The following is a 26958-nucleotide window of genomic DNA, read 5'->3' on the forward strand; positions in this document are numbered from 1 at the left end:
GCGTGCTTCCCACCCCCTCGTCCAAGTCGCTGATGAAGAAGTCAAAGAGCGTGGGCCCGAGGACCGAGCCCTGGGGGACCCCACTGCTCACATCTCGCCAGGCTGAGTACAACCTGTCTCTCTGGGTACGCCCCATCAGCCAATTTTCTACCCATCCAACTGTGTAGGCATCAATGCCACAGTCGCTTAATTTATTGATGAGGATGGGGTGAGAGACAGTGTCAAAGGTCTTCTTAAAGTCTAGAAAGACTACGTCCAAAGCGACACCACGATCCAAGGATTTAGTTACTTGGTCATAAAAGGCAATCAGGTTGGTCAGGCAGGACCTGCCTTTGATGAACCCATGCTGATTGCCCCTGAGCGTGATCTCCCCTGCAGGCCCCCCACTGATGTGCTCCTGGATGATTCTCTCCAAGATCTTCCTGAGCAACGAGGTGAGGCTGGCAGGCCTATAGTTACTTGGGTCCTCCTTCCTCCCTTTCTTGGAAATTGGGGAAACATTAGCCTTTTTCCAATCCCACGGCGCCCGGCCAGATGACCACGAATGCTCAGACAGCCGGGCCAAGGGCTCAGCGATGACCCCTGCCAGCTCCCTCAACACCCTTGGGTGGAGGGCATCCGGACCTGCAGATTTAAATATGTCTAGCCCTTCCAGAAGATCCCTAACTACCTCTCCGCTCACTGAAGGCCTAACAGAGCTATCCCCGAGATTGTCCCGACCTCTGGTAGGTGGGATATCCCGGTCCCTGTTCAAGAAAACAGAGGCAAAGACATGGTTACAAATATCAGCTTTCTTGTCTGCTGTAGCCACCAGATGACTGTTTGCCTCTTGCAGTGGCCCGACATTGCCTGGTGCCCTCTTCTTGCTCCCAATGGACTTGAAAAAGGACTTGTTGTTGTCCGTAATCCTGGACGCTAGCCTGAGCTCCATATCTCTACCTTCCTCATAGCCCTCCTACACTCCAGGGAAGAGGAGTACTCCTCCTTGGTGACAGCTCCTCCCTTCCACTGGTTGTACGCCCCACTTCTAGTCCTCAGGCATTGCTGAGTGCCCTTGCTGAACCAAGGGGGTTTCTGAGCACTCTTACCCAGCTTGCTTCTCTCAGGCACTGTTAACCTTTGGGCCTGGAGGATCGCCCCCTTAAGGTACAACCATCCCTCATGGACTCCCATCTCCTCTCCCTTCTGGGCCCTCAGGGCCTCCCCGACTTGTCTCCTAAGCTCACTGATGTTGGCACTTCTGAAGTCAAGGGCTTTAGCCTTGGTGTAAGCCCTTGACACCCAGCACTGGATAGTGAAATCCAGCAGGTGAGGATCACTATTGCCCAGGGGGTCAAGGACCTGCAGTCCCCTCACCACGTCATCCCTAATGGCCAGGACCAGGTCCAGCAAGGCGTTACCCCTAGTGAGGCTGTGCACTTCCTCAACAAGGTGAAGGTCCTCTAATACAGCCAGGAACCAACGCGAGCAGTCAGACCAACCAGCACATGGCTGGGTACTTTTGGTCACCCATGACAATAACATCTCTTGACCTAAACTACCATATGTAGAGATATAAATCTGGAGATAAACAGAGCTGGAGATATACAGACAGGCAGCTATATAAAGCTGGACCTATTCACAGCTGGAGCTATTCACAGGTGGAGATATATGAATCTGGAGATATATTGACAGGTAGGTATACTGAGCTGCATATATATACACACACACACACACACACACACACACACACACACACACACACACAGGTACATATATGAAGATGGAGCTATTCAGATACAGAGAGCAGTAGATATATAGAGATGTAGAGATATGAATCTGGAGGTATATAGAGCTGAAGATATACTGAGCTGCATATAGATATATAGAGGTCTATATGTATGAAGCTGGATCTATCCAGAGCTAGAGGTCTTCAGAGCTCCAGATATTGACACCTGGAGATATTCAGGAAGGTAGATATATAGAGATGTAGATCTATGAAGCTGGAGATGTGCAGAGCTGGACATATATAGACAGGTAGATACAGAAAGCTGGAGCTATTCAGAGCTGGAGATATTGATAGCTGGAGATATTTAGACCTTGAGATATGCAGAGCTGGAGATATTCAGAGAGGTAGATATATAAATATGTAGAGGTATGAATCTGGAGATATGTAGAGCTGTAGAAATAGAGAGATGTAGATATATGAAGCTGGAGATATTCAGAGCTGGAGATATATAGAGATGTAGGCCTATGAATCAGGAGATACCTAGATCTGGACATCTATAGAGATGTCAACATGCGAAGCTGGAGTTATTCAAAGCTGGAGATATTCAGCGAGGTACAGATATAGAGATGGAGATCTATGAAGCTGGAGATATGAAGAGGTGAAAATATATAGACAGGTAGACATATAAAGCCGGAGATATTGAGCGCTGCAGTTATTCAGAGCTGGAGCTATACAGAGTTGGAGATATTCTGAGGTGAAGATATCAATAGCTGGAGATATTCAGAGGTGGAAATATTGACAGATGGAAATATTTAGACCTGCAGATATTCAGAGCTGGAGATATTCAGAGAGGTAGATACATAGAGATGTAGATATATGAAGCTAGATATCTACAGAGCTGAAGATATACTGACCTGGACACAGATATACAGGTAGATATATGAAGCTGGAGCTCTTCAAAGATGGAGATATGCAGAGAGGTAGATACATAGAGATGTAGATATATGAAGCTGTAGATAAACACAGCTGAAGAGATACCGAGCTGGATATATATATACAATATATATGTAGATACAAACACAATACACACACACACACACACACACACACACACTATATATACACACACAATATATATATATACACACACTCTCTATACACTATCTATCTATATATCTATCTATATAAAGACACACTCTATATATATACACACACACACAAACTCTCTCTCTCTATATATATGTACACACACTACACACACACACACACTATATACACACACACAATATATATATATACACACACTCTATACACTATCTATCTAAAGACACACTCTCTCTATATATATATACACACACACACTATATATATATATACACATATCTACACACTATATATATATATAGACAGACACTACACATACACACAGACACACATACACACAGATAGACTTATGTGGCTGGAGAGATTCAGAGCTCGAGATATTGAGAGAGGTAGATATATAGGAATGTAGATATAGGAACCTGCAGTTATACAGAACTTCAGATATTTAGACCTGGAGATATTAAGAGATACAGAGATTCAGAGCTGGAGAGATACGGAGAGATGTATGGGGGCGGCGCGGAGGCGATTCCCCGCGCTCTCGGGGTGCGCGGCAGGCCGCTCCCGTCTCCGTTACCTGCACCTCTTCCCGCGCAGAGGGAGCCCCGGCCGCAGCGATGCCGGGCACCGAAAGCGACGGCCCTTATTTCAGGGAGAGACAGACAGCAGCAGGGTTTCTTATGGCCTGTGCTCTCCCCGCACGGCGCACGCACATGGACACGCACCGCGCTACTGGACCCCTCTCCACGCACCGCCCGCAGCACGAAGGACACTGCCGCTGCCGCTGCCGCCCGCCCGCTCGCGGACGTTTCCTGTCGCACGGCGCGGAGCCCAGGGCCGCGGGCAGAGCGCTCCGGGGCGCGGCGGCCCGAGCCCGGCACAGGCCGAGTCCCGCTGCAGGCGCATCCCGCCGAGCCCCGCTCCGCTCCGCTGCGGCCGCCCTGGACCTGCGTCCGAGCCAGGGCCCGTGCCCTCTGCCCCGGCCGGGCCACTGCCTCCGACCCGCCCCGTGCCCGCAGCCGCCGCTGCCCCGCCCCCGCAGCCAAGCCGGTGAAAGGGGCGCTGAGGACCGGAGCCGGACCAGTCAGGGCACAGAAGCCCGCACGCTCCCCTTGCAACCGCCCACATCCCGCGCCACCGCAGCCAGGCCGGGGCCGCTTCCCGCTGTAGTGCTCCCCCGCCACGCCAGAGCCTGCCCCTGTGACGGTCCAGGCCCCCCGGCGCGGAGGAGAGGCATCTTCTCTTTGGGCTTCGGCTTAAGATGCTCAAATGCTAGGTGGGTGTAACTCAGCCGACAGGGGGAGAGTTGTACCTTATAGGCTACGTTGATCAACAGCCCCTACTTAGTCAAGTGCGTAGTTGGTTCAATGGTTAAAAGATATCCATGCCCTCCCTCCAGCCCAAGGGCCTGGGACATGTGCTGACTGTCACTGACTTAACATTTCCCTAATACTTAAAGTAATACATTTAAAAATATAATTTATTTTTTCAACTAAAAAGGGATTTTAAAACTTATATGAAATAGGTTTGGCTCCCCCCGAACTCAGCAGCCCCTCAGGGATGACTTAGGTAGAGACGGCTGAAAGCTTACGGCCATCACATTAAACAGCCACGGGGGACGGTAGCTGGACTTAACTCACGAAAACCCAGAGACGCCAGGGGATCCACACACTCGGTCTCCTTCTTGCAAGGCAACAAGTGCATCGTCCCGCTGCCATGACCCAGCCCGCTAGAGAAGCAGCACCCACACCACGCCATCAGAAATAGCAAGACTTGTACTAAAGGCACAGAGAAGAAGGTCTGAAATACCTCAGCTGGAAACACACTAACAAGCTCACAAGTTTCCTGAGCATTTTATTTTTATTGGGACCATGTTTTTCTTTTGAGAAAAGGGGCAGTTGAACTTCAACAGATTATACCCAAGCACCGCACCGTTACTGTGCCTTATTTTTTAGTCCTTCAAATAAATCGAGACTGATTTTCCCACAGCGCATTGACAATTGTAAAGCGATGACTGGGAACCACCTTAGAGTCTTTTACCATTTGTAAATCCAACAGGAAATATTTGCATTGAGCAAGTAAGAACACACATCAGATCGGCAGACAGAATGAAAAAGTTTATTCCTTCAGCCAGATCTCAGTAGGAAAGGAAAAGGACCAAATCTTCTCCGCGTAGAAGAGCACCAGCCACAAGGTAGACAGTTTTTAGACCATTTATTGTTGACTGTGCACATCTTAGGCCCACCTGCTTCCTACTGGTTTGACATGGACCATGCCAACTACCTTGAGGATCATTTGGACAGAGGACAAAATCTTCGTCCCCGTGGAGCTGGAGAATAACACTTTCAAACACCCACAGAGCCTTAATTTACAGACGCAAACAAATTGCACCATAAACAGCCTCAAATTGGCCCTGCAAGCTACAGCCTAAGCAAGCTACAGCCAAGCCACAAACAGAACCGAGCACAAACCTGTGTTCCTACACTAACACCGAGAACCGCTCAACAACCCAACCAAGAACGCCCTACACGCTGCCTTCAGTCACACCTATTCTGATCCACCGCTTCACTGGCAAAGCCAAACCGCCTGCGACACCCGTGACAGCTGCATATCAATACACACAACTAGCACAACACCTCAGCCTCCTTGCACACAACCTGCAAAACCCTTGACTGCTGCATATCGATATGCACGACTAGCACAAAGCCTCAACCTCCCTGCACACAATCGGGGCCAACCCAAGACTGAATGCACGGTGCAACTTGAAGTGTGTGACTGCTTGCTCCTCCTGGGTGTGTGAAAGTGTAGATGCACTCAACAGCCTCCATCTGTCCTTCTCTGAGCAGACATTAAACATTCCCCTTCCTCCTGCCCACCCCGACCCACACTTCTTGTTCCCCAGCTTTCTTCTGCTGCTTCTGTTCCTTCTTCTCCAGCTGCCCTTCGGGGACCTGCAAGAGTACACAAAACAGAAGTGGGGTCAGCTAGCAATGAGTTGCACACCCCTGTAGAAGACTGTAGCTCTCAGTGCCCATTGTACACTCAAGCTTGATGTCGTTTAAAACCAAGGGGGATGTGACATACCTCCTGTTAAGTAAATGACAAATACCCCCAGTCTTTACAGAAACTCTCTTACTTTTGCCTCCGGGTTGCCTGGCATGGTTTTCTGCCCCGGTTATCAGTTAACTGCTATTAGTTTGCCGTCTTCTCTGCTTCCCCTTATGGGGGCAGAAAGAAGGAGCGAAATGGGATGTAAGTCAGCACGGTGGAAGATGCGTCTGCAGAAGCCAACTTCTCCCCCTCTTTTACCCTTACCTGGACCTGCGGCCGCTGTCCTCTGTCCGCGGAGATGGGGGAGGCAGACATCCGGGCCAGCCAGAAGCTGCGTGCGAAGGCCAGGACTCTGGACAGAACTGCTAGGGCGGCACCATGAGCGGTGACTGCCAACACCAGAAACCCTGCTTACAGGGCGGTGCTCCCGGCACACAGCTGGCTGCTGGGGCATGAAGCCCAGAGAAAACCTGAAAAGACCTAAATGCCAGCTGACAGGTACCTCAGGCGGTCTTGACCAGGGGTCAAAATTGCCCCATTCCTGGAGGACATAAGGGCCACAACTTCAGCCTCGTGTCACTGAAGCCACAGAGCCCAAAGGACTAAACAAAGCCTCCTCCTCCCCCAGGGTCAGAGCGGGTGGGGGGCGCAGCCCTGTTGACAGGGTGCGGGGAGAGGCCCTCTCAACAGTGCCAGGAGCAGCAGAACAGAGGAGCAGAGACCTGGACCTGAGTTACAGGGAGGTCACGATGCCTCGGGGTGCCAGCGCACTGCAACCTTCCCTGTAGCCCGTGGGTATCGTCTCTGGCCAACCTCACCCACTGGAACAAGACCCAGAAAATCAAGGGGACCTGGACCCTGCTTACAGGCTGCAGGCCGGGGCCAGGGGCGCAGGAGGACGGCTGGCCAAGTGCCAGGGCACTTGTCTCCAGGGACTCGGGTATGGGATACAGAGCCTGCCCCCAGGACGGATGGCAGGAAGTCTTCGTGTGAGCTACCAAGTGGGCAAAGGACCATGCTGGCCACCCAAGAGGGGCCCAAGACCCGTACCCTGAGAGACAGGGAGGTCACTGGGGGGGGTGGCCTAATGCTCCCCGAAGCCAGAAGTCACAGAAATCTATGCCGGTGCTTAACCCCCTAGGTACAGAGGTGGAAGAATAAGGCTATGTGGACACATCTCGCCCCTTTCCAGCACTGGGAAGAAAATAAAGTACGCTGCAGCGATTTTAACAACAAAAAGAAAATAACAAACGCTTTCATTCCCAGGCGCTCCTCTCTCTCGCTCGCCACACACTGACAAGGAAGAGTGTTCCCAGGCCGGAAAGCAGCTCCGCGCTGCAAACTGCTTGTCCTCGAGCCTTACCCTGCAAAATCCTCCTCCACTCCCAGGAGGCAAGACGGCTGGGACCGGCACCCTCCTTACAAGGTACGGCCTGCCTGGCCAGCCAGATCGCCCATAGGCGAGGCCTTCCTTACAGGGAGGGCCCTCAGCCTGCCGAAGGACAGAACTGTCCCCAAAAGGCACATTGAGACCTGGACCCTGCTTACAGGGTGGTCCACAGCTCTGCAGAACCTAGCCCTCCACCAAGAGACACGGGACTCGCACCCTCCTTACAGGGCCCGGCCCGTCTGACCAGCCAGACTGCCCACAAGGTTCAAAAGGGACATGCCCAGAGCCCTGCTTACAGAGCGGGCCAACAGCCAGCCAAAGGACAGAGCTGTCCCCAAAAGCACACTGAGACCTGGACCCTGCTTACAGGGTGGTCCACAGCTCTGCAGAATCTAGCCCTCCACCAAGAGACACGGGACTCGCACCCTCCTTACAGGGCCCGGCCCGTCTGGCCAGCCAGACTGCCCACAAGGTTCAAAAGGGACATGCCCAGAGCCCTGCTTACAGGGCGGGCCAACAGCCAGCCAAAGGACAGAGCTGTCCCCAAAAGGCACATGGAGACCTGGACCCTGCTTACAGGGTGGTCCACAGCTCTGCAGAACCTAGCCCTCCACCAAGAGACACGGGACTTGCACCCTCCTTACAGGGCACGGCCCGTCTGGCCAGCCAGACTGCCCACAAGGTTCAAAAGGGACGTGCCCAGAGCCCTGCTTACAGGGCGGGCCAACAGCCAGCCAAAGGACAGAGCTGTCCCCAAAAGCACACTGAGACCTGGACCCTCCTTACAGGGTGGTCCACAGCTCTGCAGATCCTAGCCGTCCTACAGGATGCCTGGGACTCGTCCCCTCGTTACAGGGTGGCCCAGGGGTCTGGATGTGGAGTACCAGGCACAGATGCAGGATGAAGGACAGATGCCTGGACTCAGAGAACGGTGAGGAGACCACAGATTTCAACCCAGCCACGGGAAGGTCATCAGGCTCTGGGATGTGAAGAGTTTGCTGTCACTCCACGAGACCCGGCTCCTGTCTGCAAGGCCCTCTTGCTGCACAACGCGGCAGACTGCGCCGTGTCTCTCAGCCCAGCGGAAGGCGGCTATGCCCACCCTGCTTACAGGGGCACCTCTCCGGCTGGCTGGCTATGGCAGGGGACTTGGACTCCCAATTACGGGATGTCCAGCGCGACACATGGTCAAACTGCCTGTTGTTCTCACGTGTTAGGAGGCAGCACGCACCCCGCGTACAGGAGGCTGCACCATTGGCAGCCAGCTGGCCTGGACCCTGATTACAGGGCAGCTGCGATGCGCAAGACCACCAACCAGATCCATGGCCTTTAGAAGAGGCGGCGGTGACACACGCCTTGCTTACAGGGTTGTCCACCTTCCACCCGACTGCTGCAGAAGTGCAACAGCTTCAAGGGCTGAGACCCATTTCTGAGTTACAGAGAGCTCGCCCAAAGGCTCACACATGCAAAAAGTGGCTAATACATGACTGAGACCTGAAGGCAGGGAGATCATTCTGTCCAGAGTCCCTTCCCTTCGCACCCCGTTTTGCTGTTTTTTTGCCCGTCACGGCTTGCCTGCGGCTTGTCCTTCCGACACCTGCAAAAACAAAGAAGAAAAATCTAAGAACCCAGCTCCCACAACAATTCAGGGAGACACAGCCTGGGTGTAAGGCATGGAGCGAGAGACTGGGACAGGAAGATGTAACGTCTCCCTGTTTGGTCCTTCCCTGTAACCCCCGTTGATCCATCTTCTGTTTGACAGAGAGAGAAGCAGAAATCTCTTCGTTCAGCTTCCAAAGACTGGGTCAGTAGGAAATGGAAAGCCATGGGCCACGAGCCTACAGACCCAACTTGTGCCATGGCACAAGACAGCAGCACAAGGCACCTGGAATCCTACTGACAGGACGGCGCCCCCCCACCCCAATCGCTGGCTTCTGTGGCACAAAGTCAACCGAACAACGGTTGCTCAGGTGGTGCAGTTCAAGAAAGCAAGCAGCCGCACACCTGGAGGACAACGGGCACAAACTACAGCTTTCCTGACAGAGAAGTCAGAGCCCTCAAAGGACCCAATAAAGGTTCCAAAGCTCCGTGCTCAGCTGGGGGATGTAACGCAAGCCCAGATAACAGCAGCGAGCGGGCGAGGAAGCATCTGCTCACCTGCAGCTGGAACAGACTTGAACCCGAGTGACAGCACGCTCACAACGTCCACTGTCCTAAAGAGCTCCCCGTCTTGGAAAGGGAAGGGGAAGAGGACATGCCTCTGGTTTACGGGATCCTCACTACTCCACCTAAAACTTATCCACACATGACCACATCAGGAGCTAGGACACAAATCCTGCTTAGAAGGAAGTGCCAGCGATCCAGCCGTCTGAGGCCCACTGATCCCAAGGTCTACAGCTTGGTGATGGAACCAAAAAACATTTTGAAAAGTCACCACATCAAAACTCCCTTACCTTTGCTGGGCTGGCATGGTTTTCTTCCCTCCTTGTAGGTGGATTGCTGCTGGTCTGCCATTTTCTCTGCTTGGGCCTGTAATAAACAGAGACGGAGACCGCATTTAACTCGCCACCTCGGAGAATGGGTCTGTGGGCCGCAACTTGTCTCCCTCTCTTACCTGGACCTGCGGCCGCTGTCCTCTGTCCGCGGAGATGGGGGAGGCAGACATCCGGGCCAGCCAGAAACTGCGTGCGAAGGCCAGGACTCTGGACAGAACTGCTAGGGCGGCACCATGAGCGGTGACCGCCAACACCAGAAACCCTGCTTACAGGGCGGTGCTCCCGGCACACAGCTGGCTGCTGGGGCATGAAGCCCAGAGAAAACCTGCAAAGACCTGAATGCCAGCTGACAGATACCTCAGGCGGTCTTGACCAGGGGTCAAAATTGCCCCATTCCTGGAGGACATAAGGGCCACAACTTCAGCCTCGTGTCACTGAAGCCACAGAGCCCAAAGGACTAAACAAAGCCTCCTCCTCCCCCAGGGTCAGAGCGGGTGGGGGGCGCAGCCCTGTTGACAGGGTGCGGGGAGAGGCCCTCTTAACAGTGCCAGGAGCAGCAGAACAGAGGAGCAGAGACCTGGACCTGAGTTACAGGGAGGTCACGATGCCTCGGGGTGCCAGCGCACTGCAACCTTCCCTGTAGCCTGTGGGTATCGTCTCTGGCCAACCTCACCCACTGGAACAAGACCCAGAAAATCAAGGGGACCTGGACCCTGCTTACAGGCTGCAGGCCGGGGCCAGGGGCGCAGGAGAACAGCTGGCCAAGTGCCAGGGCACTTGTCTCCAGGGACTCGGGTACGGGATACAGAGCCTGCCCCCAGGACGGATGGCAGGAAGTCTTCGTGTGAGCTACCAAGTGGGCAAAGGACCATGCTGGCCACCCAAGAGGGGCCCAAGACCCGTACCCTGAGAGACAGGGAGGTCACTGGGGGGGGTGGCCTAATGCTCCCCGAAGCCAGAAGTCACAGAAATCTATGCCGGTGCTTAACCCCCTAGGTACAGAGGTGGAAGAATAAGGCTATGTGGACACATCTCGCCCCTTTCCAGCACTGGGAAGAAAATAAAGTACGCTGCAGCGATTTTAACAACAAAAAGAAAATAACAAACGCTTTCATTCCCAGGCGCTCCTCTCTCTCGCTCGCCACACTCTGACAAGGAAGAGTGTTCCCAGGCCGGAAAGCAGCTCCGTGCTGCAAACTGCTTGTCCTCGAGCCTTACCCTGCAAAATCCTCCTCCACTCCCAGGAGGCAAGACGGCTAAGACCGGCACCCTCCTTACAGGGTACGGCCCGCCTGGCCAGCCAGATCGCCCATAGGCGAGGCCTTCCTTACAGGGAGGGCCCTCAGCCTGCCGAAGGACAGAGCTGTCCCCAAAAGGCACATGGAGACCTGGACCCTGCTTACAGGGTGCTCCACAGCTCTGCAGAACCTAGCCCTCCACCAAGAGACACGGGACTCGCACCCTCCTTACAGGGCCCGGCCCGTCTGACCAGCCAGACTGCCCACAAGGTTCAAAAGGGACATGCCCAGAGCCCTGCTTACAGAGCGGGCCAACAGCCAGCCAAAGGACAGAGCTGTCCCCAAAAGCACACTGAGACCTGGACCCTGCTTACAGGGTGGTCCACAGCTCTGCAGAACCTAGCCCTCCACCAAGAGACACGGGACTCGCACCCTCCTTACAGGGCACGGCCCGTCTGGCCAGCCAGACTGCCCACAAGGTTCAAAAGGGACATGCCCAGAGCCCTGCTTACAGGGCGGGCCCTCAGGCTAGCCAAAGGAAAGATCTCTCACCAAAGGCACATGGATGCCCAGACCCTGCTTACAGGGTGGTTCACTGCTTTGCATAACCTAGTCCTCCACCAAGAGACGCGGGACTCACACCCTCGTTACAGGGCAGTCCAGGGGTCCGGACATGGAGTACCAGGCACTGATGCAGGACAAGGGACAGATGCCTGGACACAGGGAAAGGTGAGGAGGCCACAGGCTTCAACCCAGCCACGGGAAGGTCATCAGGCTCCGGGGTCTAAAAAGTTTGCTGTCACCAACGAGACCCGGCTCCTGTCTGCAAGGCTGTCCTGCTGCACAATGCGGCAGGCTACTCCGTCTCTCTCCAGCCAGCGGTAGGAGGCTATGCCCACCCTGCTTACAGAGGCACCTCTCCCAGCTGGCTAGCAATAGCAATGGACTTGGACTCCCAATTACGGGATGTCCAGCACTACACACGTTCATATCGCCTGTCCTCGCATGTTAGGAGGCAGCACTCACCCCGCTTATAGGAGGCTGCAGCATTGGCAGTCATGTTTGGCAGCTGGCCTGCACCCCGATTACAGGGCGGCTGCTCTGCACAAGACCACCAGCCAGATCCATGGATTTACAAACGAGGTAGCGGTGACACACACCTTGCTTACAGGGTTGTCCACCTTCCACCTGACTGCTACAGAAGTGTAACAGCTTCAAGGGCAGAGATCCATCTCTGAGTTACAGAGAGCTCGCCCAAAGGCTCACGCAGCCAAAATTTGGCTGAGACATGATTGAGACCTAAAGGCAGGGAGGTCACTCTGTCCAGAGTCCCTTTCCTTCTCACTCTGTTTCTCTGCCTGGCTTTTCTCCTACCTCACCTCTACCCCGCTGCTTCTCCTTCTGGTTCTCCCGAGGCCTGCAAGAACAGAGACCGAGACCGGCTGTAAGCGAACAGAGCCAGAGTACACATCCAGCAGCTTGAATTTCTAATACACTTACCATCCTCCGGAAACCTGCAACTTTCCCCGTAACCCATGGGCAATGCCTCTGGCCAACCTCACAGCGTAGCCTCAGATGAGCAGTAATAAAGCCAGGAAACCTGGACCCCCCTCCCAGACCAGGGAGACAGGAAATCCCACCATCCCAAGCCCCCGAGGCTCATGAATCCCCGGGGTGTACCACTTAGTGGTGGAGCCCAAGGAGCAGACACTTTTTGTGTCAAAATTCTCTTACCTGTGCCTCCTGCTAGGCTGGCCTCGTTTTCCGCCTTCCCGGTCAGCTCGCTCCGACCCATCTGCCATCTTGTCTGCTTGTCCTTCTGGGGATGACGTGCAGACCCCCAAAGGGGACCTGCTTTGCAGGATTCGGGGCTGCAGCCTCAGGTGGCCAGGCCAGTCTCCAACACTTGACTCCCGGACAGCCAAGTCAAGCGACATCTGCCACCAATCCCTTTCAGCAAGGGACTCAACATCCTGGGTGGCCAGCCCGGAGGCCCTCAGCACGCAGTGGTTGCAAGGGAACCACTGCAGAAATGAAAGGGGGCAGCGGGCGGGGAAACTTGGATGTGAAATAACAGGACAGGAGAGAAGAGAAACAGCGCAGAGGGGGAGCAGGAACTTGGAGGTGAAAGGCACCAGGCACCAAGAAGGTGCCTGGCAGATCAATTTTATTTGTCCATTAAATAGCAGGCCAGCTCACACCTGCTTTTGTGTTGTCTTCTCTGCTGGTTGTCTTTAGCGGCACCCCGTGTGCTCGTGCTTCCCCATGGGATGGCCTTGAGAGGGCACAAGCCCCCTCAAGTGACCACCAGTGCTTGACCGCCCACAGAGCTAGGCAGCACCACACCGTAGCTCGGGCTTGGGGGTGTGAAAAGGCCGTCAGTGCTTGACCCGTTTGCGAGCAGGGCAGCACCACACCGCAGCTCGGCAAGATGACCCCGAGAGCAGACAGCGGCGACCTCCAGGCCTTTGCCCACTGCAGCCCCAAGTGACGCCTTAAGGAGGGGCCGCGGGCCAAGCCCTAGGGACCTGGCCCGCGGCCCCCCCCGAAAGGCCTTAAGTGAGAACTACAGGGGTTCAGACCAGACCCACAGCCAACCTGAATGGTATCTTAAGGGAGGACAGCGGGGGCCTACGGACCTTGCCGCTGCCCCCCGCAAATGACATCTTAAGGGAGGACTGCGGGGGCCCTCCGGCCCGCCCCACTGCGGACCCCAGTGACGTCTTAAGGGAGGACCGCGGGCAGAAACAAACCGCCCCTGCCCACCGCTCCCCCAAATGATGCCTCAAGGGGGCAGCGGAGCTGGCTACGGACCTGAGCCTCCGCCCCCCGAATGACAGCCTTAAGGGAAAGCTGTGACCGAGGCCCGGGGACCTCGCCCACTGCCCCCCAAATGGCGTCTTAAGGGAAGGAACGGAAACGTGCAAGCCCGACCGCTGCCCACCCCGCGGGTCACCGGTGCTTGACAAGGACTACGAGCCACGCAGCACCCACATGGCTCGAGACGTCACTCCCCACAGCCTGACACACCCCCGGGCCTGCAGAGGGGCCGTAGGTCCCCAGCTGCAGCCCCCCCCACGTCCCCCCGCTCCCACCGACGCTCGGGCACACAGGGTGCAAGGAGCTCTACGGCTGGGCCTCACCTCCCCGGGGCGCCGCCTCTTCAGGGCTCTTCTGGGGTTACCGCTCCCCCCCCGCTGGCCAGCTCTACCAACTCTTCTCCGCCCTTCTCCTCCTGCCGCGGCGGCTGCCTCTTCAGGGCGCTTCCGGGGTTACCGCTCCCCCCCGCTGGCCAGCTCTACCAGCTCTTCTCAGCCCCGCTCCCTTGCCGCGGCAGGGACCCGCCGCTCCCGCCTCTTCAGGGCGCTTCTGGGGTTACCGCTCCCCCCCGCTGGCCAGCTCTACCAGCTCTTCCCTGCCCGCCGCCGTCGTCCGCTCGCGCGGCACGCGGCCTTTTATCGCTGCTGGAGGCCCCGCCCCCGATGGGGGACCAATAGGAAAGCTCGGGGGGGTCACTTCCCCCCTCAGCGCCACTTTGCCACCTTGTCTCTAAGGCAGGGCGCGCAAGCCTTCCTCCTGCCGTCTCCTGATTGGCGGGGAGGGAAACGCCTCCGCCAATCGGCGGGCGCCAGCCGGCTCAAGCCGCCCAGCGCGCCGCCACGTGGGCCGTTCGGCGGGGACAGGCCTCGTGCCGGGCCCCTCGGGCGTGGGGGCAGGGCGACACCCGCGCGGGGCCTTGTCCCTGCAACAGGGCGGGCGGGGGGGGGCCTCGTAGCGCGGCGGGGCGGGGCGGGGAGGGCGAGACGAGCCCTCGTGCGGGCGGGATGGGTCGTGTGGAGACAGCAGGGCGTGGACTAGATGACCGCGCGCGAGACCCCTGCCCTTCAGCCCACCCCGGGAATGACGCGGGAGCGGGCTGAGGAAAGGACCGGGCTGTCCCCGAGGCGCTGGGATCTAGTCACGTTCCCGCCAACCGCCCGGCCTGGCCCCGCCCCTTCTCCTCAGCGCCGAGGGTGCGCGGGCGGGAAACGCAGCCTGAGCCCCCCCCCCCCCGCGGCGCCATGTTACCAGCGCCCGCTCCCCCCGCACTGCCACACTCCTCCACACCACCTCCCCCCGCTCCGGCCAGGGCCGGGCACACCACACCCAGCACCCGACCCTCACACATTTCCACACCCACTTCCTTCAGGAGCCCACAACGGCTCCACTTCCCACAGAAAAAAATCTGCTCAACATGACTGAGTCCCCGCCTCGCACACCTGGCCGCGAAAACACTGCCGACCAGCGCACCGTGCTGCGCGTGGAAAGAAGTCGCCACCTCACCACACGCTTTGTGTCTCACCACACCATTTTCCACAGAAGTGTCGCCATATCTCCACAGACTTGCACAAGGAGGTGTGGGGGGAAGCCATAATCCAGTTTCTCACAGAAATATCATACGTCCCCCCAAAAGTTGACAAATCACCACAAACAAATCACCACAGCGGTCCTCACAAAACCCTCGCCGCAGCCCCAGTCCCCGAAGCGTCACACCATCTTCCCACTGAGGACAGACTTTTTTGTGGGGCTTTTGTTGGTTAGAAATGGGGCAAGTTGCCAGGCCCCAGGCTTTTGTCTCCCCTCTGCCAGCAAGGGGGCAGGGAACATCTCCAGCCTCCAGCCGCGCGTCGCTGAGGGGCTGCCGTCCCCGAGACTCGTGCGAGGGGCACGCCTGTCCCGGAGCCGCGCGGCCCGCGATGGAGCCGAGGGCTGCGGGGCCAGGGCCGTTGTGAGGGGAGCCGAGCTGAAAGAGGCCTGAGGGCTCTTTTGGGGGAGAGCAGGCAGGCCGCGGGGCACAAGGAGCTGAGGGTTGGGACGGGACGGGACGGGACGGGGGGCATCGACAGAAGTGAGGGGTTTGTGCGAGGAGTGCAGGACTGGAGCAGTGCGGGCTGAGGCAGGAGTGAGGGGCACCACTGAAAAAATGAGGTCCCGAGGGTTGGGAGTGAGGGACACCGGTGAGACATGGGGGGGCTGTGGGCTGCGAGTGAGGGGCGCCACTGGAAAACACGGGGGCTGAAGCACAGACGGGCACTCCTGGCTTCTCCAGAGCGCAGGCTTTGAGACCAGACGTGCGAGTGTTTGCTGCCGAGCACTGCAACGCAGACGTCTGCTGCCGGTCAAAGCTGAGCAGGGAACAAACCCCCAACCACCATCGCAGGCGGCATCCAAACCCGCATTGGAGCCAACGCCAGCAGGGAGCTCGCGGATGACATGCTGACCATCTCGGTGCCCTGCGAGCAGCGTGGAAGGATCTTGCCTGGTGCCCCCAGCCTCACGTTAGCAGAGGTGGTTTGCGCCTGCCCGGGGCAATTCAGAGGAGAGCGAGAGCCAACCCCGACACTGAACCCCTAACTCAAAGTGGGGAGTGGGCACCGGCAGTCGGGGTGATCAGTCATTTGTCTGTCTGCCCTGCAGGAGGCGCCACAGCTGGTGCGGGAGGGGATGAAGCTGCTGACTGAGCCCAGGGCCGGCCGGGGTAGGGGTGGCAGCTGTGCTCTCCCCGGGATCCCAGCAGATGCACCGGAGATGAGGGACATCTGCATCATGCTGTGTGGAGGAAATGTGGACCTGGGCTCCCTGGCCTGGCTCATCGGAGCTTGGGGCAAAGAAGCTGCAGGAAACGAGTGGCCTGTGGAGCCACCTACCCCAGGGAGGGGACACAGGGCCAGGGCATCTCTGCGCTGCTGCTGTTTGTACCAGGGAAGCTCCAGCTACTCGTAAACCAGAGGCCACTCAGCACAAAAGGGCCTGGCTTTTGAGGAAGCAGGGGGAGCTCTTCCCTGCAGGGCGTGCACAACCTGTAATGCCGCAGCCCTGCTCTGCCCTGTCCGTCCAAAGTAGGCCAAAGCCGGGGACGGAGCCAGAGAGCTCTGGCAGCCAGGCCCGTGCACAGCCCATGCCCACAGAGCTTGGAGACCAGCCAGCTCCCCTACAATGAGAGCCTGGGCTCCGGCCGGATACAGCCAGCTGGGGCTCCTTCCTAACATATCAAGAAAACAGGAGGACGCACAGGTGTCCTGGTGCAATCTGTGGGGTTTCAAACTTCCCAAGGAGAGAGCAAGCACAGCCTGCAAAGTCCAGAAGCTGCCACACCTGAGAACACAACAGTCACCTCCCCAAAATAAGCCAAGCACTAGGACCTCTGTAGGCTGCACCGTATATTTGCCACTGAAATAGATACAACGGAGGCTGCAGCAGCGTGGGAAGGCACTACGCTAACACACGCCTGCACCCAGGAGACTCCTCGGGAATCCTGGACGCGGGTTCCGAAGAGCTACTCCGTGTCCACCTCTGGCACGGGGGCAGGCTGCTCGTTTCTCACCCACGCCACCGGCTCTGGCACATACGGGTCATACGTCCACTTGGGAAAGACGCGTTTGTACAGGTTCATCAGCACCGTGTCCTGGGACTTCAGCTGTCCATCAAAGTGGCACTTCATGTGGCCATGGGTCCCTAGGCAAAGGGAGCAAGCAGGGCTGTGGGCAGCTCTCCCAGGTCAGGGAGGGGTTTGCTGGGCGTGAGCGGGTCCAGCCCACACCACGGAAGGAAAGCAGAGCAACCCACCTCCAAGCTTCCTTTACCTGGTGGCTCCTCGATGTGTCCCCTGCGGCCCCAGTTTGTTCTCAGCTCAACAGGCTTAAACCACAGCACATCCCCTGTAGATGGAAGACAAGATGCATGCGAGACAGGCCAGGCCGCGGGCATATGCTGCCCATCTGGCTAGCTCGAGCTGTCGCCCTACAGCAGCTATGGGTACAGAGTGCACACCAGGCTTCCCGCTGCACACTGACCATGGCTGCAGCAGGGATGGGCATGTTTGAAGTGCAAAAGCCTGCCAGCAGGCAGTGGGGGGAGACTACGGGACTGCCTGGGACATGCCAACATGAGCGGGACAGACCACCCCGACCTCTAGCCCTGCAGCACAGGGTTTCAGAGGCCCAGCTGTCTGCAATCATCAACTGGACTTCCCAGTGGAAGCTGCAGGGCTCCCAGACGCATGGACTGCCCTGCCCCACCTGTGAGTACCGTACCTCTGTTAAAGAACATGTACCGCACGACTGCCGTCTTGCTGAAAATTTTGAAGGGGTGACCGCTAAGCACCAGCCTCCTAATGATGAGCCTGTCTGGGTCCACCACCAGCAAAGAGCCTGTGGCCAGGAGGTCGTGCATCCCTGCCCCAGGCAGAGGTGTTAGACAATCTAACACTCAAGGGGCTCGGCCCACCCCCACCCCAGGGCCACAACCAAGGGGATGGGTCGCTAGGGCCACTGATCCAGGCAGCAGGTGAGTTCACCCTCCTGGACAGAGGCTGCAGTGCAGGGAGGACCTACAGCAATGCCAGAACTGGGCCCTGGCTCCATCCATCCAGACAGCAGGACCCTGCGTCAGCTCTGCCCCTCAAGCACCAGACACCTGACTGCAGGAACAGGCACTCACGTCCCATTCAGGGTCCCTACCCAGCACACACTCACGTACCATTGCTCCTCTGCTTGAACAGCAGCACCAAGGCGGGTGGGAAGGTGATGGGAGCATAAACTGTCACCACCAGGGCAGCGTCAGGCCTCAGGAAGCGCTCTGCTTTGTGCTTGTCAGCTAGAACGCAGAAAGGGCAAGTGACACTCAGTCGCTAGCCGGCAACACACTGGGCAGCTCCCGGGCCCACCCAGAGCCAGGCAGCTCTGGACCCACCCACCCCGGTCAGGCTCAGCTCTGGGAGCACCCTCCAGCTGCAGGGAGCAAGGGTTCTCCTCAAGTCCCATTCTCCCCCCACCTTGGACAAGGAAGGCACAGAGATCACCCATGTAAACACTGGGGCAGGGCCCGGCCCGGCTGCTGATGTTCCTCAGGGCCCTAGGCATCTGCACATGACCCAACGCACACATCCCCTGCGGCACCGGGACCCATGCCCTCCTGGAAGCCTCAGCGCCAAATGGGTACATGTTCACAGAGTCCCTCAGCCACGTTCAGACATCATGGCCATGACATCACAGGCTTCCTGGAAGCCCCCACCCACCCCCTACATGCAGCTCTCCTGTGCTCCACGTGGCTGCAGACCCTGCCCACCTGAGGTGTGCTGGGAGTACAGGGCCGAGGCCCGGAAGCGCCTGAACCCACAGTGGAAGATCAGCTCCTCCTTGGCCTTCACTGGCTCCACGTTGCCTGGGTGCCGTCTCACCAGGAAGTGCAACACGGACATCTGCAGAGAGAGGCCGAGCCAAACTAACGTCAAAGCCTGAAACCACGGACATCGCAGCTGAGGTCTCCCCACAAAGCCAAAGCCCCAGTGCTGGTCACCCAACACTTCCCCACCCTGGGTCCTTCCCATGAGCCTCCACTTCCCTGCGGTAGAAGCCTCAGAGCCATAAAGGGCATCAGAAGATATCAGCCAGGTTCAGACATGCTGGCGTGACCCATCATTGGCAACTCCACCCTGCTCTACTCCAACCCCCAGGGCAGGACCTGCTCAAACCCAAGTAGTGCAGGGAAGTTTCAGCCCTATGCAACCACATCCTGACATCCAGTAAAAGCAGAGACCCTTAGTCCAGGGCATCCAGAAGGCCAGGCCTGTGCCAACCACGTGGGAAAACCATCACCCTCCTGCCAACAGCAGCTTTCCTGCTCTCCCGTGTGACTGCAGGTCACCAGTGTACTACATCTGTTCACCTTCTGCTCGTGGGGAAGCAGTGAGAATAGGACCAATGGCTTCCCCTGCCTGAAACTCTCCATTACAGACACAGGAACACTGGAGATGTGAAGTGTCACGTACCAGCCAACCTGTCAAGAGAGGGAGGAATCAGTGGAGATGCCTGTCCGGCAAGGGGGAAAGCAGGAGCACTAGGGCCAAGAAAACAGCACAAGCCAGGCTTTATCCAGGGCCAGGGACTAGAACAGCTGCCATTTCACTGCCAAACCCCACTGCCCACAACCCACAGCAGGGCAGGGAATAGGTGGGTAAGGGAAAGGCAGATACCGCAGCTCCATCGATCTCTTCCTTCTCCAACTGCCGGAAGACATGCTTCCTGGTTCAGGAGAAGTCCTGGAACTGGAAGATCCTGGCGTAATCCCTGGGGAGGTTTTCTTTGGGATCCCATGGTGAGGTCCAGAAGCTCTTGAGCCCCCTGTACTTCTGGAAGCTGCGGGCAGAAGATCTGCTGAGCAGCCGAAGCCTCTCAATTCTTGTGGCATCCAGTAAGCGTGTTCCCCACAAGGGCTGCCTGCCTCCTCCTCTCCAGGAAGGGGCTACTTACCGGACTCTGGCAAGCATGTTGCGGGGCGTGTCCACCTCGTCTGGGAACATTTCATCTGTTCGCTCCTGCCTGTACTTCTCCAGCACCTGCTCATCCTCCTCCACCCTCTCGTCATACTGGTCGTCACGGGCAGACTCTGGCAGAGTCATGGTCTCGCACTCGTCCTCCACGGGCTCCTCCTCCTCCTCACTGCTCTCCCCATCCTGACAAGGGGCAGCACAATCGGCACATGGCGTGCAGGAACCACTGGCAGTGTACACCTGCAGATGCTATCTGCGCAGCTCTGCAGGGGCTGCCGGCCTATCACAGTGCCAAGGGGAGCCCCAGACAGAGCTCAGGGGAGAGCAGGAAAGCAACGGGGATTAAACTCCTTTTACCCCTTGGAGACTGGGAACCTGGGTGGCTCTCAGTCTGCCCTCCCTCTTCCTGTCAGAATACAGGTGTGCTTTGGGACAAGTACCACAGCGCTCAGACACCAGGTGCAACATCACCTACATCGCTTACCTGAAAAGCCTCTTCCTCCATCAAGTCATCCTCCTCAATGCTGTCACCATCTTCATCTTCCTCACTGCCATCTTCTTCGTCATCCACAATCCAGGCAGCCTGGTACTTCGACATTCCCTTGGGGACCTTCACCGTCTTCCTTCTCTCCTTCACAGCCTCTGCCAGATTACCAGCCCCGTTAGCACTGTTCAGGGTTCTCCTTCCCCTTGCACCAGAAGAGCCAAGCCAGCCCTAGGCTGCCGTTGCTCTCTTCCCTTTACGCATTAGGGCAGCTACACGAAGAGGACGTGGCTTTAAGTATGTGAAAGGATTCACAGGTGCCTTTCACTACACAGGAGAGCCAGTAAACAGAGCCTGCGCTTCCATGGGACTCAGGGAACATGAACCATGATGCCAGAGTGCAGGAGAACCGCACGCACCCGAGGAACACGCAGAAAGCTCCCCTTCCTGACTCAGCCACTGCACATACATTTCAGCTACTACACCACCATGGCCTGAGTCCAGCTGTCCAGCCAGCCTGAGCCCAGAGGCAAATGCAGTAAGCCAGGCAATCCAAAAGCCAGAAGACGTGGCTGGGAAGAGGAGTCGGGTTTCTAAGCCAAATGATTTCCATCGGGACTAGTAACTCCCCCCGACCCAAGCATCTCAGAGAAAACAAGCGCACCCCCAAGAGCCTGCAGGAAAGCCCAGGAAGGACTACTGCTACTGACCCTCTGCCTCCTTCAGCTCCTCCTCAGTAGGCCAGGTCTGCTCCCTCTCCATGGGGTCCGCAACCACCTCTGACTGCAACAGCTCTTGCCTGCTGGGATCCGCCTTCATCAAGACCTTCACGTCCTCCTCCATCTGGACAGCAGTTTCCAGGCTCATCCTGGAAGGCAGGAGGAAGCCGGGATGCCGCCCCCCCGTGTGAGCCCAGCCCACTCCAGCAGCAGACCAGCTCATAGCAAAGACAAGATCACCCCACAGCCACCTCCAACCTCAGCAACCCCATGTCACCGCACCCAAGACAGATGCTGCGCTCCACCCAGAGTTCTCATGGGGGTTTGTTCCTTGCTCACCAGTAGCAGACGTCTGCGTTGCAGTGCTCAGCAGCAAACACTCGCACGTCTGGTCTCAAAGCCTGTGCTCTGGAGAAGCCAGGAGTGCTCTTCTATGCTTCAGCCCCCATGTTTTCCAGTGGCGCCCCTCACTCGCGGCCCACAGCACCACAGGAGGGCAGCACCGAGCAGCGGGCTCGTCTCCCCACCTCAGCGCCGCTCCTCGGGGCTGCAGTGCTCGGAGCGCACCACGGGAGGGCAGCACTGAGCCGGACCCTGGATGCCCACGATAACTATTTCTATGACCTAACTGCAGACACGAGTACGCGGCGATACGCACGGATGAGTTGAACAGCTGTATCAGTATCGCCATGGACAGAGAAAGAGACACCACTGTGCTAATGATGGAGTGTATTACACACAAATGCACGCTACCTGCATGTCGGTATACACACACAGAGCCTTACTGGATACATCGCTGTACAATGTAAGTTTCCCGAAGTCAGTACGCAATGAACAACACCGTCACTTCAGCTCTCTGTTCTCAATTGTATACTATTTTACACCAAAGATCCCAAACTCTCCCCTAGAATCGGTGTCCAGCGGTGCTTCAGGAACAAGAACTGGTTTTCTTTTCTTTCCTTTTTTCTCTCTCTTTAAACAAGGGAAAGTTGGTGCTTTGCAAGGTGCTCTCTACAGCGGTTCCAGCGTCACCCGCCAAGCAAATGGTGCTGCTTGGGGCCCACGTGCGCCCCGTAGATCACCCCCATGACGCCGAGGAGACAGGGCGGCTCCCCGGGCGGCAGGCGGAGCAGAGAAAAGGGGCGCTGGGACAGAGCAGAGCTTCACGCTGCAACACGCACCTCAGAAGAGCCCCACAGGCCCCGCGCCCCGGGGACGCAGGCTCCCGCACGACCCGCCGTGGTCGCCAGACCAGCTTGCCGCGGCTCTCCGGGACCGCCCGCCGGTCCGGCCCAGCAGGGACGTGAGCTCCGCTCCGCTCAGCGCCGCGCCGACAGACAAACCGCTGAGCGGGGCCGGTGCGGATCGGAGTCGAACCAATGGGCACACAGAAGCCTGCACACACCCACCATTCCTGGCAGCCAATCAGAATGTGAACAAGGAAGCCGGGCTCCTGGTCCCGCCTCATCCGGCACAGGCCAATCAGAGGGAAGAAGGGCGGAGTGGCTGTGACCCCGCCCAAGCCGCCACACCACCCAATCGTCTCACGGCTCATGGCGCCCAATGGGAACACGAGCCTCCCATCCCGCCCTGGAGCGCTCCCCGGAGCTGTCCCCCAGGTGTGCTTGGGGAGGCGGGAGGGACAGGCAGCTGTCTCGGCGCTCGCGCAGACCTTCCCCCCCGCACCGCTCATTTCTAGACATCTCTCCAATAACCGCGCTGGCTGCCTCAGCGCTGGCGTCTGCCTGCACTCACCACCCTTAGGCACTGTAAGGAGCGGGGAGGTTCCCACCTGCCGGCAGGAGCCTTGGCAAGGAGCTGCCAGGGACACTGCAGCCTGGCAGGATGCCTGCCCCAAGTTCAGAACTGCCCAGGGCCCTTCTGCCTCCCTGTGCTGCCAGCATAGAGCCTGGTCCCCGGGCCTGTGCCAGCTGCGTGCAGGGCTGGATGGTGGCACTGGCTGCCGTGGGCTGCAACTCCTGTCCCACCGCTCTGGGGACCCACATTAGGTAGTGTGGGAGGCACCTGGTTTTGCAGTGGGTTTGGACCTGCTGCTTCTGAGCCAGGCAGTGCCCACTCAAGGCCCATGTTGCACAGGCTGCCCCTGCAGGGAGCCCAGCTCGCCCGGGCATTTGCGTATCAGGCAAGTTGCCACTCACCAAGCTTTTGTCTCCTCTCTGCCAGCAACGTGTCAGGGAACATCTTCAGCCTCCAGCCGGGTTTCTTTGACGAGCTGCCATCCCTGAGACTCATATGGGCCAGCTCATGTAAGGGCAGAGCCCCAGAAGCTGAGAATTGTGGCTGGGCCATGGACACGGGTGCTCTGCTCCACCCCAGAGCAAAGGCACTGGCAGGAGGGTACCTGCCCCAGAGGCTGCTGAGAAGGGCATGGGGTGCAGGGGCTGCCTGAGCAAGGGGCAGGGCAGGGATCTTGGGACCCTTGTCCAATGATGTTCCCTGGTTGACAGAGGTTGCCACTGGAGGTGTGAACAGGGCACCTTCTGGAACTGGGACCACCAGGGCCTCAGGAAGAGCGAGGCATAGTAGCTCCAGGCAGGGCGAGCCTGCGTGGGCTTTTGTGCTCTAGAAGAGCAACTGCCCGCTTTAGAGTGACCTGGTCAGGTTCATTTCCATATGCTGGGGCTGCTGCGTCTTGCAGCCCATGCAAAGTCCTGTGGGAAGCAGGAGGAACTGTGGGGTCAGGTGTCTGCTTGGGGGAGACCATGTAACTTCCATGTGCATCTTCTTATCTAGCTGTGGCATCAGGGGAACTGGGGGAGTCTCACAAACCAGGTGCTGCAGCAGCTGGGCTGAGCCAAGATTTCCAGGGAGGGAAATAAATTATCCCATAAAAATCTCTGCTGCTTTCTGGAGACTGAGGTTGAAGAAAAGCATTTGCCTCATAACACCAGTTAAACCGCATCGCTTTGTAATCTGTCCTTTCTCCTTGACTAATAAACTGACATTGGCAGAGTACCCAGCAGGCATCTCCCCTCCTCCCACCCCTGCTCCCCATCCTCAGTTACTTCCTGTCCCAGAGGGGCTAACTGCATTAGTGCCTCAGCTTATTATTAGATGGCAGTGAGACATTCATCCACGCACCAGCAGGTGGCAGCCAGTGAATGATCATAAAATGCCTTCCCCAGCCATCACAGCCATGATCAGCTGGACTCGCATGGGGCTGGGTGCCCCAGTGCTAGGGCAGAGCCCCTACTTTTCACAGCTGAAAAGCACAGCCTAGCTATCAGCTGGGAACAGCAGAGCAAGTGACAGGCAGGTCTGCAGCTGGTGTTTCATGCTTTTTAGTTTCATAGTTTCATAGTAGGTAGGGTCAGAGGGGACTTGAGCAGAACATCAAATCCGACCCCCCTGCCATGGGCAGGAAAGGATGCTGGGGTCAAATGACCCCAGCTAGGTGATTATCCAGCCTCCTTTTGAAGACCCCCAGGGTAGAAGTGAACACCACTTCCCTTGGAAGTTGGTTCCAGATCCTAGCCGCCCTGACTGTGAAGTAGCGCTAGCCTGAATCTACTCTCGGTCAACTTATGGCCATTATTCCTCGTTACTCCCGGTAGTGCTCGGGGGGAACAGGGACTCTCCAGCCAATTTGTGACCCATCTGTGTAGGCATCGACACCACAGTCACCTAATTTCTTAATGAGAATGGGGTGAGAGACAGTGTCAAAAGCCTTCCTAAAGTCCAGGAAAACTACGTCCACCACGACACCTGCGTCCAAGTTTTGTGACCTGGTCGTAGAAGGCCACCAGGTTTAGGATATCAATGGTTCTAAAAATGGCCTGGCCTGGCCAAGGGAGTTAGTGACCAGGGCTAGGGGGGCTGTCCTCAGTTCACCTGCCCTTGATAGAGCATTCAGAGGTGAGGATGCAGCAGCCTCCCTCTGCTGAGCCTGGAGCCTATTCCTAGGGGTCCTGCAACTGGAAGAACACTGCTGTTGGACATCTCATTAATAAATCCCATTCTCATTAATAAATTAAGCAACTGTGGAATTGACGCCTACACAGTTGGATGGGTAAAAAACTGGCTGATGGGGCGCACGCAGAGAGTGGTGGTGGACGGGTTGCACTCAACCTGGCAAGATGTGAGCAGTGGGGTACCCCAGGGCTCAGTCCTCGGGTCTGCACTGTTAAACATCTTCATCAGTGACTTGGATGAGGGCGTTGAAAGCACATTGTGATGACACTAAGATGTGGAGCGAGGTGGGCACACTTGAAGGGAGAGAGAGGCTACAACTAGATTTAGACAGACTACAAAAGTGGGCAGGCGAGAATAGGATGGGGTTCAACGTAGACAAATGCAGGGTGCTGCACCTGGGGAGAAGGACTTCACAGCATACATACAGGCTGGGGAGTTCCCCTCTTGAAAGCACAGAGGCGGAAAGGGATCTTGGAGTCATTATCGGCTCCAAGGTGAACATGAGCCGCCAATGCCAGACCACAGCCAGCAAGGCCAGCCATACCTTGTCGTGCATCCAAAGGTGCATCTCAAGCCGGTCCAGAGAGGTGATACTTCCTCTCTGTGCAACTTTGGTCAGGCCACAATTGGAGTACTGTGTCCAGTACTGGGCACCGCACTTTAAAAAGGATGTGGCCAGCCTGGAGAGGGTTCAGAGGAGGGCCACCCATTTGATGAGAGGGCAGCAGGACAGGCCCTTCGAGGAGAGACTGAGGGACCTGAACCTGTTCAGCCTCGGCAAGAGGAGGCTGAGGGAGGACCTGGTGGCTGCCTACAAACTCATCAGGAGAGATCATAAGCAAATAGGAAAAGCTCTATTCTACCCAGCACCACCTGGGATGACAGGGAACAATGGTAATCAGCTGATGGAGAACAGGTTTGGTTAGAGATCAGGAGGCAATATTTTACAGTTAGGGTGGCCAGAATCTGGAACCAATTTCCTAGGGAAGTGGTCCTCACCCCTACCTTGGATAGATTCAAAAAGAGGTTAGATGATCACCTGTCTGGGGTCTTGTGATCCCAGCATTCATTCCTGCCTGTGGAAGGGGGTCAGGCTAGATGATCTGTCCAGATCCCTCCTGACCCGAGCTACTATGAAACTAGGATGGGAGCTTGTGACATGGTTCAATGGCTGGGGCTGATTCCCATTGCCCTCTCCTGAGTCAACAGCTCCTCAGCAGAGAGTGTGCTACCACAATTTCCTTGCCTAGCATAGGGCTTCCTGACCCTGTGCATGTGTGTGCATGTATACATGCACAGGCTGCTGCTTCAAGGCTATCAGGAAAGAAGCTGAAACAGGCTTCTTTCTGGGTAGACCTCAGCCTGCCTGGAAGCAGGGGCAGTGCACCCTCACCTGCTCCCAGATCATCATTAGTGGGCCTGGGTCCTACTGCTCCTTTGCCTGGTCAGGGGCCAGGTACAGATTGGGAATGCTCAGGAGGGATCCTCCAATTTGCCTGGCTGCATGATGTGGTGGGGAGACTACTGGT

The 26958-nt window shown here is 57.0% G+C and overlaps 1 long non-coding RNA gene, 2 other non-coding genes and 1 pseudogene across 3 annotated transcripts; all 4 read right to left on the reverse strand.

Moving 5' to 3' along the window:
- Positions 1–4905: 4905 nt before the first annotated feature.
- Positions 4906–14013, reverse strand: LOC132244593 (uncharacterized). The gene is made up of 5 exons (XR_009456163.1): positions 12718–14013; positions 9865–12400; positions 9704–9779; positions 6125–8847; positions 4906–5760 (listed from the first exon to the last, which is right to left on the reverse strand). It is a non-coding gene; the product is annotated as an uncharacterized LOC132244593 (long non-coding RNA).
- A 3155-nt stretch (positions 14014–17168) lies between these two features.
- On the reverse strand, positions 17169–24481 carry LOC132244673 (pre-rRNA-processing protein TSR1 homolog; annotated as a pseudogene).
- LOC132244707 (small nucleolar RNA SNORD91 family) lies at positions 18933–19025 on the reverse strand. The gene has a single exon (XR_009456444.1). It is a non-coding gene; the product is annotated as a small nucleolar RNA SNORD91 family (small nucleolar RNA).
- On the reverse strand, positions 19367–19454 carry LOC132244706 (small nucleolar RNA SNORD91 family). Its single transcript, XR_009456443.1, has one exon. It is a non-coding gene; the product is annotated as a small nucleolar RNA SNORD91 family (small nucleolar RNA).
- Positions 24482–26958: the final 2477 nt, after the last annotated feature.

The sequence above is a fragment of the Alligator mississippiensis genome, chromosome 13 (assembly GCF_030867095.1).
Source record: "Alligator mississippiensis isolate rAllMis1 chromosome 13, rAllMis1, whole genome shotgun sequence".
In the NCBI taxonomy this organism is placed as follows: Eukaryota; Metazoa; Chordata; order Crocodylia; family Alligatoridae; genus Alligator; species Alligator mississippiensis.